General features: G+C 43.4%; 1 non-coding gene across 1 annotated transcript; it reads right to left on the reverse strand.

Moving 5' to 3' along the window:
* Positions 1-874: 874 nt before the first annotated feature.
* trnag-gcc (transfer RNA glycine (anticodon GCC)) lies at positions 875-945 on the reverse strand. Its single transcript has one exon. It is a non-coding gene; the product is annotated as a tRNA-Gly (tRNA).
* Between the last annotated feature and the right edge of the window lie 13235 nt (positions 946-14180).

A 14180-nucleotide genomic window follows, 5' to 3' on the forward strand; every position in this document is an offset into this window, starting at 1 on the left:
GATTTTAAAAATCTCACTGCTTTTTGATCAGTTGATCTGATTTGATTTATTGCCACCTGTATCTGTATTGTTTCTTGCACGCTATTCAGACAAAAAATACAGCTCATGAAGTACATAGTGGAAAAGGAAATGGATAGGGTGCAGAATATAGTGTTGCAGCTACAGGGAGGGTGAAGAGAAAGATCAACTTAATATATGATAGGACCGTTCTAAAATCTGATGACAGCAAGGAAGAAGCTGTTCTTGAGTCTGTGGGTACGTGTTTCAGACTTTTATTTTATCTTAATAAAATCTTGGACCAGACTTTTCACACATAGGTGTGAATTATGTTCTTACCTCTTCACTTTGAACTCACCTCTTCCACAGTTTCAACATGCATTTCTATACACCTTTGTTTAACACCTTAGTCACTTAGGTCAACATTAGTTTTCCTGCTGCTAAGCTAATTCGCATCCCAAAAATACTTTTAAACAGATGCGCCCTTCAAGGTTTCCCTTTTATTCAATTCTTTATTTTCATAGAATCATAGAATCCCTACAGTGCAGAAGGAAGCCATTCAGCCCATCGAGCATGCACCAAAAACAATCCCACCCAGGCCCTATCTCCGTAACCCCACCTATTTACCCTGCTAATCCCCCTAACCTATACATCTTGGGGCACTAAGGGGCAATTTAGCACAGCCAATCAACCTAACCCATACATCTTTGGACTGTGGGAGGAAACCGGAGCACCCTGGAGGAAAGCCACACAGATGCGGGGAGAATGTGCAAACTCCACACAGACAGTGACCCAAGCTGGGAATCGAACCCGGGTCCCTGGCGCTGTGGGGCAGCAGTGCTGACCACTGTGCCACCATGCTGCCCAAAATTGAGACTGCATTGGCCGGGAATCAAACCTGGGCCTCCCGCGTGGCAGGCGAGAATTCTACCACTGAACCACCAATGCAACTGATCCCGATTTTATTTTTTAATCTTGATTTTACTCAATTCTTGAATCCTCCTTTTTACTCCAGTATCTTGACAATCTGTCTACTCTGCACCAGAAGAGTACAGGCACCCTACATTTGTGAACTTGGATCTGAAATGGCACACGTACTGCCAGTGTTACTTCACTGAATTTTGTGGCCTTGGCATTCTTTACAAAACATATCCCAGAGTACTGTATTGTGGAAACCATTGCATCGTGTTGATACTTCGCCATGAGTCACAATTGTTTAATTCTCATTTCACCAGAATAAGAAAACATTTTATTTAATTCTGTTAAGAAGTTGTGATAAAATGAAAATTAAGGAATCTAATGAATAGGAATTGGTTAGGGAGACAGAGGGCTGAGGTTTATTGAAATGTGAATTAGCCTGGCAAAACTGTAAACTGATATTTACCCAAGCAAAGTGGACTACAAAAGGACATAGAATTAAAGTATAGATGGTAAAAGTTTAAAAGAGTCAATTTCAAATTTACATTCCAAATAGGTGAAGTCATGTAAGAAATGTCATTAAGAGGAATCTCTAAGATAAGTAATTCAAACAAGAAAAGATCAAAAGAAAAAGCAGCATATCAGTGGCAAGGTTCATCCTATAAAATGAGGTGAGTTGAGCTGAGGTGAGCTGAGCTGGGCGAGTCCCAAGATCAAAGCCACACACAGCGGGAAACTGTGCTCACTCCAAACAAGCAACTGCCAATTGTTGCTATTCTAAACCAGAAGCAATTCCCAAAAGAGATTTAGGTGCTGAGTCTGGTAACTATTGCTGGATTTTGCTTATGGGAACTTGTTTGGAAAGATTTATTTCTGAGCTGAGGAAAATAGAGGGGTTTGGATCTGGGTCAATTGAATGATATTGTGTGCAGCCATTATTGTAGTTAAGTGTATGTTTTTAGTTGCCTTTCTTGCTATGTGTTTTACTGTTAAACAAACATCTATTTTGATTAATTAATACAACAAGACTGGAACCATCCTCACTGGTCTTTATATTTTTCCTCACATTATTCCAATTTGAAAAATAAGTTAAGAACCGGTATTCCAAGCTTTCCTTCTGGGATTTGGAATACCCTAGTATTTAACATCAGCAGGGTTCTTAATTCACTAACATACCTAGGAATATAGATGCAAACACAAGTCTAACCATACTAGTTCTTTACAATAATGCTAGTAACCAAGTTTTTGTTTTAATAGTAGGCTTTCAAATATGTAAAGTATATGCATTTAAATATTTGATTAGGTGAATAATTAAATTATTGCAGGTAATGATGTAGCATTACATGATGTAGCAGCCATCGTAGTTAGTCAATGAGCAGCATATATAGCAGAAATAGAAGATGAACCTTCCACTAAAGATCAGTGTTCAACATCCAAGCCTGCCTTCTCCTTCAACAGCACCTTTTATTCCTTCAACAGCGCCTTCCAAACCCACAACCATTCCCACATAGAAAGACATGGCTAACAGATGCATGGGAATCGCACCTCCTGAAAGTTCCCCTCCAAGACATACGCCATATATAGCTCCTTCACTGTTATGTGTCAAAATCCTGGAACTCCCTTCCTAACAGCACTATGGGGATTTCTACAACACATGGGCTGCAGCAGTTAAATAAAATCTCACCACGTCCTTCTCAATTAGGAATGGGCAAAAATGTTGGGTCTACTAGCAATGTTGACAGCCTTTAAACAAACAAAAAAGCTGGAAAGAGATAATACAGCTTTTTTTATTGAAATAATGATGAAACTGTCAATATTTTCTATCAATACGCTATGAAACAACAAGTACTGCACAACAAGTACTCCTACTTGAGTACTGCTGGGGGGGACAGCCTGCCTGGGGGAAGCAGCAGTGGCCGTGTCTCCGCAGTGGAGTCCAGCCCTGTAACCCAGAGGGCTAAGGAAAAGAGGAGGAAGGCGGTATTAATCGGGGACTCGATGGTGAAGGGGACAGACAGGCGTTTCTGCGGAGGTAGGCGAGATTCTCGCATGGTGGTCTGCCTCCCTGGGGCCGGGATCCAGGATGTCGCTAGTCGCGTCCCGGAAATCCTGAGGTGGGAGGGAGAGGAGCCTGAGGTAGCGGTACATATTGGTACCGCTGATGTGGGTAGGAAGGGAGAAGGGGTCATGAAAAGGGAGTACAGGGAATTAGGGAGACAGCTGAGAAAGAGGAAAGCAAAGGTAGTAATCTCAGGATTACTGCCTGTGCGACGGGAAGGTGAGGGCAGGAATGGAGTGAGGTGGAGGATGAATGTGTGGCTGAGGGACTGGTGCAGGGGGCAGGGATTCAGGTTCCTGGACCATTGGGACCTCTTTAGGGGCAGGGGTGATCTGTATACAAAAAACGGGTGGAACTTGAATCACACGGGGACCAATATCCTGGCCGGTAGGTTGGCTAAGGCTACTGGGGAGAATTTAAACTAGATAGGTTGGGGGGAGGGGAGCTAGAAGAGTTGACTAGGATCAAGGAACTAATTGATGGGGGGGAGGATGCGGGGTAAGGGGAAGTACAAAATTAATGGTAGAGGAGAGGGTGCAAGTGAATGAAGGCGGTAATTTAGATAAGGGAGTAGAGGGAGAGGGTGTTCGCGACTCATCAAAGCGGGTCCAGATAAAAGCTGGAATAAGGACACTTTGCCTGAATGCACGAAGCATTCGGAACAAGGTAAATGAGTTGATGGTGCAAATCAGCACAAGTGGGTACGATCTGGTGGCCATTACAGAAACGTGGCTGAAAGGTGACCAGGACTGGGAGATGAATATCCAGGGGTATCAGGCGTTTAGGAAGAATAGACAGGAAGGAAAAGGTGGTGGGGTCGCGCTATTAATAAGAGATAATATCAGGGTAGTACTGAGGGATGACATAGGCTCTGAGGAACAAAACGTGGAATCATTATGGGTAGAGATGAGGAATAGTAGAGGGAGAAAGACACTAGTAGGTGTGGTATATAGGCCCCCAAATAATAATGTTGAGGTAGGGAGGGCTATAAACAAGCAGATAAGGGATGCGTGTAAAAACGGAACGGCAATAATCATGGGGGACTTCAACATGCACATTGACTGGCAGACTCAAGTCGGTAAGGGTGGAATGGAGGAAGAGTTCTTAGAATGCTGTCGGGATAGTTTCCTTGAACAGCATGTTACGGAACCGACGAGGGAACGAGCTATTTTGGATCTGGTATTGTGTAACGAGGTAGGTAGAATTAAGGATCTTATTGTGAAGGACCCTCTTGGGTCTAGTGACCACAATATGGTCGAATTTCTGATTCAGATGGAAGAGGAGAAAGTTTGGTCCCAAACCAGTGTCCTCTGTTTGAACAGAGGGAAATATGATAGGATGAGGGATGAATTGGCTAAGGTAGACTGGGAGAGCAGGCTGGCAGGTAGGATAGCTGAGGAACAGTGGAGGATTTTTAAGGAGATCCTTTTCAGTTCTCAGCAAAAATATATTCCAGCAAAAAACAAGGATTGTAAGAAAAGGGAGAACCAGCCGTGGATAACGAAGGAAATAAAGGAGAGTATTAAAATAAAAACAGCTGCGTACAGAGTGGCCAAAAATAGTGGAGAAACAAGTGATTGGGAAAAATTTAAGAAACAACAAAGAGAGACTAAGAAAGCGATAAAGAAAGGAAGGATAGACTATGAAGCTAGGCTAGCAATTAATATAAAAAATGATAGTAAAAGTTTTTATAAATATATAAAAAGGAATAGAGTGGCTAGAGTGAATGTTGGACCCTTGGAGGACGAGAGGGGGGAGTTAATAGTGGGAAATGAGGATATGGCTGAGTCTTTAAATAAGTTTTTTGTGTCGGTCTTCACGGTGGAGGACACAAATAGTTTGCCAAATATTAACGATAGAGGGTTGGCAGCAGGAGAAATACTTAATACAATTAATGTTACCAGAGAGGCAGTGCTGGGTAGACTAATGGGACTGAAGGTGGACAAGTCCCCGGGTCCGGATGGAATGCATCCCAGGGTATTGAAAGAAATGTCAGAGGTAATAGTGGATGCGTTAGTGATTATTTATCAAAACTCGTTGCATTCTGGGGTAGTGCCGGTTGATTGGAAAACGGCTAATGTTACGCCGCTGTTTAAAAAAGGAAGGAGACAAAAGGCGGGTAACTATAGGCCGGTCAGCTTAACGTCTGTAGTAGGGAAAATGCTGGAATCCATTATTAAAGAGGAGATAGCAGGGCATCTGGATAGAAATGGTTCGATCAATCAGACGCAGCATGGATTCATGAGGGGAAAGTCGTGCTTGACGAACATTTTGGATTTTTATGAAGATGTGACTAGGGCGGTTGATGGAGGAGAACCGGTGGATGCGGTGTTTTTGGATTTCCAAAAGGCGTTTGATAAGGTGCCCCATAAAAGGCTGCTGAAGAAGATTAGGGCACACGGAGTTGGGGGTAGTGTGTTAAAGTGGATTGGGGACTGGCTATCCGACAGGAAGCAAAGAGCCAGAATAAATGGGTGTTTTTCCGGTCGGAGGAAGGTAACTAGTGGCGTGCCGCAGGGATCGGTACTCGGGCCGCAACTGTTTACCATTTATATAGATGATCTGGAGGAGGGGACGGAGTGTAGGGTAACGAAATTTGCAGACGACACAAAGATAAGTGGAAAAGTGAATCGTGTGGAGGACGGAGAAGATCTGCAGAGAGATTTGGACAGGCTGAGTGAGTGGGCGAGGATATGGCAAATGGAGTATAACGTTGAGAAATGCGAGGTTATACACTTTGGAGGAAATAATAACAAATGGGATTATTATCTCAATGGAAACAAATTAAAACATGCTACCGTGCAAAGGGACCTGGGGGTCCTTGTGCATGAGACGCAAAAGCCCAGTCTGCAGGTACAACAGGTGATCAAGAAGGCAAATGGGATGTTGGCCTATATTGCGAAGGGGATAGAATATAAAAGCAGGGATGTCTTGATGCACCTGTACAGGGCATTGGTGAGGCCGCAGCTGGAATACTGTGTGCAGTATTGGTCCCCTTATATGAGGAAGGATATATTGGCATTGGAGGGAGTGCAGAGAAGGTTCACCAGGTTGATACCGGAGATGAGGGGTTTGGATTATGAGGAGAGGCTGAGGAGATTGGGTTTGTACTCGTTGGAGTTTAGAAGGATGAGGGGGGATCTTATGGAGACTTATAAGATAATGCGGGGGCTGGATAGGGTGGAGGCGGAGAGATTCTTTCCACGTAGTAAGGAAGATAAAACTAGAGGACACAGCCTCAAAATAAAGGGGGGTCGGTTTAAGACAGAGTTGAGGAGGAACTTCTTCTCCCAGAGGGTGGTGAATCTCTGGAATTCTCTGCCCACTGAGGTGGTGGAGGCTACCTCGCTGAATATGTTTAAAGCGCGGATGGATGGATTCCTGATCGGTAAGGGAATTAAGGGTTATGGGGATCAGGCGGGTAAGTGGTACTGATCCACGTCAGATCAGCCATGATCTTATTGAATGGCGGGGCAGGCTCGAGGGGCTAGATGGCCTACTCCTGCTCCTATTTCTTATGTTCTTATGTTCTTATGAAACTGAGAACAAATTCTGCCATATGCAAATACATAGTTAACTACAAAAGTCCAAAAGTCGCTGTCATTGATTTCCTGCATTTCCACAGGGTCTGCTACTATAGTCTCTGCAAACAGCAATATTTAGAAATCACAGAAATGATGAAAATGTCCTTCTTTATTCTTGTGATATCACTCTTTAAAGCCCCCTAAACAGTTACAGCTTGTTAATGAGATGTAACTGGATTTTTAATGTTATTTTCTCCATCTTCAGTTTTCTACCCAAAGGCAGGTCTGACCTACAGCACCATGACCTCCACCATGGCTGGGAAAAGGAGGCAGGTCCTAAAACCACCGCAGGAGAAATGGGGATTGAACTCTGAACTGTTGGCACCAATCTGTCAGCACATCGGCTGCCCAGCCAATCCAGGGGGACCAACTGTCCTGGATTTTATCAGACCATCCTGTAATTAATATAATGTAAATCCTGTGTCCTGAGTCATTTGACACTGTTTGTCCCACATGTTTGAATCCTCATTTTGGAGACTGCATCTGACTCTTGACTTCCTGTTTTCCTGAGTTGATTTGCGCACATGTACAGCACCTTCGCATAATCTACTCCCCTTGGTGACCCCAGACTGGAGAGCATCCACTGACCCGCCAACTGTCTGGACAAAAACAGCCTTGAAATCCCCCCACCCACCCCCAGGTTTCCCAATCTGGACAGTACTCACCATCCCCCTGCTCGCCCTAGTCTGCAGCACACCCACAGTATGGATAACAGCCCCATCCTCCAACATCCACCCATGGTCCTATGTTTCGCCATGCCAATGTCTCTTACATTTTTCCCCAAAAGTTGGTCACCCTGAGCAAACTGGCCACCCAAGAACATAGAACAGTACAGCACAGAACAGGCCCTTCGACCCACGATGTTGTGCCGAGCTTTGTCTGAAACCCAGATCAAGCTATTTCCTCCCTATCATCCCGAAGTACTCCATGTGCCTATCCAATAGCTTCTTAAATGTTCCTAAAGTTTCTGACCCCACTATCCCTGCAGGCAGTCCATTCCACACCCCAACCACTCTCTGAGTAAAAAACCTACCTCGGACATCCTTCCTATATCTCCCACCATGAACCCTATAGCTATGCCCCCTAGTTACCGCTCCATTCACCCGAGGAAATAGTCTTTGAACGTTCACTCTATCTATCCCCCTCATCATCTTATAAACCTCTATCAAGTTTCCTCTCAACCTCCTCCGCTCGAAAGAGAAAAGCCCAAGTTCCCTCAACCTTTCCTCATAAGACCTACCCTCCAAACCAGGCAGCATCCTGGTAAATCTCCTTTGCACTCTTTCCAGTGTCTCCACATCCTTCTTGTAGTGAGGTGACCAGAACTGCACACAATATTCCAAATGTGGTCTCACCAAGGTCCTGTACAGTTGCAGCATAACCCCACGGCTCTTAAACTCAAACCCCCTGTTAATGAACGCCAACACACTATAGGCCTTCTTCACGGCTCTATCCACTTGAGTGGCAACCTTCAGAGATCTATGGATATGAACCCCAAGATCTCTCTGTTCCTCCACATTCTTCAGAACCCTACCTTTGACCCTGTAATCCACATTTAAATTTGTCCTACCAAAATGAATCACCTTGCATTTGTCAGGGTTAAACTCCATTTGCCATTTTTCAGCCCAGCTCTGCATCCTATCTATATCTCTTTGCAGCCTACAGCAGCCCTCCACCTCATCCACTACTCCACCAACCTTGGTGTCATCCGCAAATTTACTGATCCACCCTTCAGCCCCCTCCTCCAAGTCATTTATAAAAATTACAAATAGCAGAGGACCAAGCACTGATCCCTGTGGCACTCCGCTGGTAACCGGTTTCCAGTCCGAAAATTTTCCATCCACCACCACCCTCTGTCTTCTGTAAGATAGCCAGTTACCTATCCAATCGGCCAAACTTCCCTCTATCCCACACATCCTTACTTTCTTCATAAGCCGACCGTGGGGGACTTTATCAAACACCTTACTAAAATCCATGTCTCTGACATCAACTGCACTATCTTCATCTACACACTTAGTTACCTCCTCAAAAAATTCTATCAAATTTGTGAGGCAAGACTTGCCCTTCACAAATCCGTGCTGACTATCCCGGATTAAGCTGCATCTTTCTAAATGGTCGTAAATCCTATCCCTAAGGACCTTTTCCATCAACTTACCGACCACCGAAGTAAGACTAACTGGCCTATAATTACCAGGGTCATTTCTATTCCCTTTCTTAAACAGAGGAACCACATTCGCCAGTCTCCAGTCCTCTGGCACCACCCCCGTGGACAGTGAGGACGCAAAGATCAAAGCCAAAAGCTCTGCTATCTCATCCCTTGCCTCCCAAAGAATCCTAGGATATATTTCATCAGGCCCAGGGGACTTATCAACTTTCAGTTTATTCAAAATTGCTAGTACATCTTCCCTCCGAACATCTACTTCCTCCAGCCTATCAGCCTGTGACACCCTCTCTTCCTCAAAAACATGGCCCCTCTCCTTGGTGAACACCGAAGAAAAGTATTCATTCATCACCTCTCCTATCTCTTCTGACTCCATGCACAAATTCCCACTGCCGTCCTTGACCGGCCCCAGCCTCACCCTGGTCATTCTTTTATTCCTCACATAAGAGTAAAAAGCCTTGGGGTTTTCCTTGATCCGACCCGCCAAGGACTTCTCATGCCCCCTCCTAGCTCTCCTAAGCTCCTTTTTCAGCTCATTTCTTGCTAACTTGTGACCCTCTATCGAGCCAACTGAACCTTGTTTTCTCAACCTAACATACGCTTCCTTCTTCCTCTTGACAAGACATTCCACCTCTTTTGTGAACCATGGTTCCCTCACTCGGCCATTTCCTCCCTGCCTGGCAGGGACATACCTATCAAGGACACGCAGTATTTGTTCCTTGAAAAAGTTCCACTTATCATTAGTGCCTTTGCCTGACAATTTCTGTTCCCATCCTATGCTTCCTAATTCCCGCCTGATTGCATCATAATTACCTCTCCCCCAATTGTAAACTATGCCCTGCCGTATGGCCCTCTCCCTCTCCATTGCAATAACAAATGACACCGAATTGTGGTCACAATCTCCAAAGTGCTCTCCCACAACCAAATCCAACACTTGGCCCGGTTCATTTCCCATTACCAAAGCCAATGTGGCCCCACCTCTTGTCGGCTTATCCACATATTGTGTCAGGAACCCCTCCTGCACACACTGCACAAAAACTGCCCCATCCGAACTATTCGACCTATAAAGGTTCCAATCAATATTTGGAAGGTTAAAGTCCCCCATGACAACTACCCTGTGACCTCCACACCTATCCATAATCTGCTTAGCAATTTCTTGCTCCACATCTCTATTACTATTTGGGGGCCTATAGTAAACTCCTAACAACGTGACCGCTCCTTTCCTATTCCTAACCTCAGCCCATATTACCTCTGTAGGCAGATCCCCTTCGAAATGCCTTTCCGCAGCCGTTACACTCTCCTTGATTAACAGTGCCACTCCTCCACCTCTTTTACCAGCTACCCTACACTTACTGAAACATCTATACCCCGGAACTTCCAACAACCATTCCTGTCCTTGTTCTACCCATGTCTCCGTAATGGCCACAACATCGTAGTCCCAAGTGCCAATCCACGCCCCAAGTTCACCTACCTTATTTCGGATGCTCCTTGCATTGAAGTAGACACACTTCAACTCACCTTCTTGTCTGCTGGTACCCACCTTTGACCATGATACCCAGGTTCAGAAGTCCAGGTTGTTGTCGCAACATGCACACATGTTGTAGTTTGGAGACATGAATAGCGACGGTAGAGATCCAACATTCTTTCCATCACATTGCTGACCAGAAATCTCTCCCGCTCTTACTGCCTGCCATTGATGAATGTTGGAAGGATTTACAAGTTGATACTCAATATCTGGCTGAATTATGAGCACACATTCCTTGGACATTATGTTCTAGAGTGAGACTTGAACCCAGGGCTTCTGGCTCAAAGGCAGGGTCATTCCTTTTAATGATATACAAAATAATAATTACTGCTGAACACACACACCCCGCCCCCCCCCCACCCCTGGAAAATTAATTTTATATTTGCGCATTGTCAATGTTTTCCATTATGATAAAAATACAGTTTTCCAATATAATAAAACCATTTTTTAAATGTTAGTCATTGATATTTCAGCTTCTAAAGTGTTTGTTCCAAACTTTGGTTCACTACCTCTAAAATTTCTAATACCTGAAAGATAGTATAGTTTATTTCCTGATTTGCTGTCTGTGAGAATTTTTCTATGTGATTGGCTGCTCAACCATCACTGTTGCTGTATGCCTGGCGATCCTATTGACTTGTTGACTGATTCAAATTAATGTTTGGCATTTGAAAATCTGTGCCATAGAAATTGCTAAAGCTTTGAGGCCAACTTTCTTCAAGGTCAACAGCAAGCACCATCGTTTTGCTGTTTTGCCACTTACCACATAACCTGGGCCATTAAGATCAACACATTTATTTAAATTCCATATTGGTTTAAGCTGGCTTTGTTGGTATTTATTGAAGAAGTGTGCAACAATGCTAAACTTGATAAAATCAATTTCTGTATGGTAAGGTTTCAAAAAAACACTTGGGATGGTGGCATAGTGGTTAGCAGTGCTGCCTCACAGCGCCAGGGACCCAGGTTCAATTCTGGCCTTGGGTCACTGTCTGTGTGGAGTTTGCATGTTCTCCCTGTGCCTGCGTGGGTTTCCCCTGGGTGCTCCCATTTTCTCCCACAGTCCAAAGATGTGCAGGTTAGGTCGGTTGGCCATGTTAAACTGCCCCTTAGTGTGCCAAGATATGTAGGTTAGGGGGATTAGCAGGGTAAATACGTGGAGTTGTCAGGATAGGGGCTGGGTAGATTGCTCAGAGAACCGGTGCAGACTCTTCTTTTTCCCAGGTCAGAAATGACAAACACAAGGGGTCACAAGTTCAAGGTAAGGGGGGCAAGGTTCAATACAGATATGCGGGGGACGTATTTTATACAGAGGGTGGTGGGAGCCTGGAATGCACTACCAAGCAAGGTGGTTGAGGCAGACACGCTCGGATCATTTAAGACTTATCTAGATAGCCACATGAACAGACTGGGAATAGAGGGATACAAACGGATGGCCTAGTTAGGAACACATGATCGGTGCAGGGTTGGAGGGCCGAAGGGCCTGTTCTTGTGCTGTATTGTTCTTTGTTCTTTGACTCATTGAGCTGAACAGCCTCCTTCTGTACTGTAGAGATTCTATGATTCTATGAAAAGATTACAATGTGAGAAATGTTGAGTGGCTCCAAACATGGAAACGTAGAACTGGAGGAGGCCATTTAGCTTCTTGAGCTTGTTCTGCCACTCAATGAGATCACAGCTTAGCTGGCTTTACTGCATATCTACCAATATCTTTTGGAAAATAAAAATCCACCAATTTCAGATTTAAAATTTACCATTAATCTAGCATCGTTGCTATTTGCAAAAAAAGAGTTTTTAACTTTTATCACCTTTTGTGTGTAGAAATGTTTCCTAATTTCACTCCTGAAAGGTCTCGTTCTAATGTTTTGACTATAACCCCTAGTCCTGAACTCTCCAACCAGCAAGACTAGTTTCTCTCTATCTACTCAATCTGTTTCCCTTAATGTCTTTAATGTTTCCCTTAATGTCTTTAAAATTTTGATCAAATAACTCATTATTCTTCTAAATTGCAGAGAATGCAACCATAGTTTGTGTAATCTCTCTTTATGATTTATCCCTTGGAGCCCAGGTATCATTCTGTAAATTTATACTGCATTTCCTCCAAAGCCAACATATTCTTCCTAAGATGAGGTGTCAGGAACTATTCACAGTGTAAAGATATTTATTGATTGGTTATGACTTCACGCTCTTTAAAACTCTCTTGTGCGTGCAGGAACTGAACAGTTGATTTGTTTTAATTCATTTGATTTAGTTATAATTACTTCAAATTACATTTCATTTACTTTGTAGTTTGCAGTTGCCAGTTTAAGTAACAATTTGAACATTGGGTGCTGAGACAGCATTGCATTATATCACTGTGGTATCTTGCTAATCTGTTAACTGGCCTTTATAAAGTTGTTGCAAATGTTAAGTTGAAAACAATTGCACTGTTATGGAATGCAGCTGTGGCATGGGGGTTAGCACTATGTACTTGCAACAAAATAGTTGGATTTGAATTTGTACCCAGAATTCTTCAAACATTGAACTCATGGACACTGTAAGGTGATAACAAGAAGAGGTGGGATGGAATATTTCAGAGAGAATGATCTATGATTACCGTCACACAAATCCCAGTTGCTATTGCTGGAACACTGACAACGGTTTTGAACTGATCAGTTGTTTGTTGTCTCTCTCAGTCAGGATATGATGGTAAATGGGCAAGATATTTAAAAGGGAAAAGAAAATGTGTAGAATAATTTGATAATTAAAAACTGTAGTAACGGAGTGTCCTTTCCTGTCAGGGTTGTGTTACAAAAACGGTCAATCTTTCCATACCAGTCTCTCGTGAATCTTTGTAAACAGATGAACAAGTGCAAATTAACTTGAGCAACTTAGTGCAATCATTGAATTCCGCATGTCACTTACAAACTGACCCATGAATGATTTCAGATATAAATAGTTACCATAAAAATACATGAAACTAATGAATGCAATCAATTTACATGAAGTATTTTATTGGATAGAAAAATTGTTTATTTTCTGTTCCAGATATTTGTTTTAAAAACGTTTTTTTTGTCTCACGATTTCTCAAAATACAATAATGTCTGGAGATCAGGTCATCGAGTTCTGTACTAAAATGAATAGTTAATTTTAGCCAAAGAAGCTGGATAAACAAATGACTGCAGGGTTGCTGGAATTAAGCATTCTGACAAATGTGGGGGACAATATTCCTCCAGGGACTAATTGTTTGACTTGTCCAGATGTCCAATATTTTGTGTTTTCTGCAGTAACTATGTATCTGTGTCATTTTCAGTGTGGGCTGATGAAATATTGCCTTGGCATTTCTGAATCAAAATAATTAATTATTTGTATAGATGTTTTGTAGTATGGGAATATTCGAGTGACAAAACCTGACTTAAAAAGGCACAGTAAATACAAAAGTGAAGTACAATAACTAAAGCCAGTAAATGTTACTAGATCTTTTCTTCATAGAATCTCTACAGTGCAGAAGGAGGCCATTCAGCCCATTGTATCTGCACTGACTCTCCAACAGAGCATCTTACCCAGACCCAATTCCTGTAACCTCGCATATGTACACTGCTAATCCCCCTAACCTATACACCTAGGGACACTAAGAGGCAATTTTGCATGGCCAATCCACCTAACCTGCTCATCTTTGGAGTGTGGGAGGAAACCGGAGCACCCAGAGCAAACCCACGCAGACCATAGAATCTATAGAATCCCTACAGCGCAGAAGGAGGCCATTCAGCCCATCGAGTCTGCACCGACCACAATCCCATCCAGGCCCTATTCCCGAAACCCACATATGTACCCTGCTAACGCCCAACACTAAGGGGCAATTTAGCATGGCCAATCAGCCTAGCCTGCACATCTTTGGACTATGGGAGGAAACCGGAGCACCCAAAGAAAACCCACACAGTCACAGGGAGAACGTGCAAACTC

The sequence above is a fragment of the Mustelus asterias genome, chromosome 9 (genome assembly GCF_964213995.1).
Source record: "Mustelus asterias chromosome 9, sMusAst1.hap1.1, whole genome shotgun sequence".
Classification (NCBI taxonomy): Eukaryota; Metazoa; Chordata; class Chondrichthyes; order Carcharhiniformes; family Triakidae; genus Mustelus; species Mustelus asterias.